The following is a 2,050-nucleotide window of genomic DNA, read 5'->3' on the forward strand; positions in this document are numbered from 1 at the left end:
ACTTTTCTTGGGGAAAGAGGTATTTTCTCTTTTTTTGGGCAGGATTTAGGGTCAGGGCTGCGACCTACGGCTAGTCCTATGGGCTCCGATACCACCTGAAGCGTCCCGATCCTTTGGGACTCAAATGTGATACAATTACTAGTCCCAGGAGGCTAGTAAACACATTCCTTACTTCAAATAGTACAGAGTTTAGGTAAAGGTTATTACAATACCGGGGTACAAGCTCAAGAGAGCCAAAATAGGAAGCGCAGTAATAAGAAATATACTAGCCCAAGCCACAGGCAGAACTGGGTGCAGACACAGCCCTCTCAATCAAGCATAGCAGAAAAGAAGTCTTCGGCTGCTGAAAAACATAAATAAATCTGGGTGAATACACTAGGTATTCCGCAACCCACCCCGCTCCCGTAGAGAGAAAGAGACCTATATCATACATGCTTTATTTGGTGGAGTTGAAGTCACTCTTTATTTCCTCTGAGAAAGGTAGTTGCTGTAAGGTTTTTCCCAAAGACTCAAAATAACAAAAAATGCTTAACCACCACTGAGCTTCCTGCTCCCGTGGCCTTGTTTTCTTTCTCACTACACCCTTACACACACATTTCCCTGTTCATGGAACTTATAGAAAAATCTCTAATTGTCATACCATACCAGACTCGTCCATACCAGTGGACACGGACTATTCGAATAGGTTTCAACTCTGCGCAGAGGGGTACACTTTACCCACTAGCCCGGTTTCTGCGATTTCGTCGTCGCGAGACCGAATGCCGGATCTCTTTCCTTACTCGTACGTCCTAACCTTAACGGTTATCCGGAAGGAGTCAGGCCACCACCATGTCCAAACCGGACAAAACTTTCCCCCTCCTTATCCTCCTGGTGCTCCCCAGCCTTCTTAACCCTAGGGTTGGACCGCACGAGTTCGGATTGAGTGACTGCCCACACAGTCTCAAGTGGTTGTACAACAAAGGAGTACAAGTAGTGAAAATGACAAGCCGGTCCTTATATGAGGGGAGAATCCTTCTGCTCACGCCTAAACCAGCTGAGCCAACACCTTAGGCCCTCCCCTAAACCAGGGAGTCCTTGATCGTCCCACTCCCAAGGTGATGAGGGTGAGTACCCTTCATCGCATAACTTTAAAAACGATTTTATTTGAAGAAACACATTTCCCTTCTTCCCAATCCATATTTCGTATCCAGAATGTATATGTTAATGCGGGCCATCTCTCACTCATAATGCAATATTCCCCCATAATTCCCGGCCTAGGCAGTGGTAGAGAGAATAGGTACTTTATGCATCAAGTGAAGGATGGACTTGCCTTCGTCGAAGCTTTCTTGGCACAGAAGATCTACTTCCGGAAGTTCGGGCTCCGGCCCTTCTTCCGGGGCTACGGGTTCTGGATCTGCGGTCCCCGCTTCTTCTATTAAAACAGTCAATAACAATACATCAACAGTGGTCTACTAATTGTAGTGTGTCATTTTACCAACATTATTATTACTTAGGACTTTAGAAATAATTTGGACAAATTTTGGTGCATAAAATATTGAGGAGAATCAATTAAGTGAGAAAGTGGTGAAGAAAGAAAAAGAAAAGAGGTTTCTCCTCTGATGGGCCAGGGGGGGTTTCGGCCCAGCCAGGCGCGAGCGCGCGCTCGCGGGCGCGCTTGCGGCCCAGCTGCGGCCCACGAGCGAGGGGGAGACGGCGCAGCGCGCGGGAGTACGGCGTCACTGCGGGCCCACCTGTCAGCGAGAGCGGGGGGGGGGGGGAAATGGCGTTGCGGCCAGACGGCGCGGGCGAACCGACCGAGCGGGCGGGGGAGAAAGCCGGCCGCCGGTGAGCTCGACGGCGGTTTGCCACCGGTGGCCCGGTTCTCGGCCCACGGGGAGGTGGCTTAGCATGGGCAGGGGCTAGCGAACCCAGGGGCGGGCTCAATTTTGGCTAGAGGGGGTCGGGAGGGGGCTGCCCGTGGGGAGGTGGCGGAGCTCCACGGCGGGGATCGCCGCCGGTGGGCTCTGGGTGAGGGACTGGGGCTGGGAAGTGGTGCTTCGGGTTCATGGTT

Source organism: Zea mays, chromosome 6, assembly GCF_902167145.1.
Source record: "Zea mays cultivar B73 chromosome 6, Zm-B73-REFERENCE-NAM-5.0, whole genome shotgun sequence".
In the NCBI taxonomy this organism is placed as follows: domain Eukaryota; kingdom Viridiplantae; phylum Streptophyta; class Magnoliopsida; order Poales; family Poaceae; genus Zea; species Zea mays.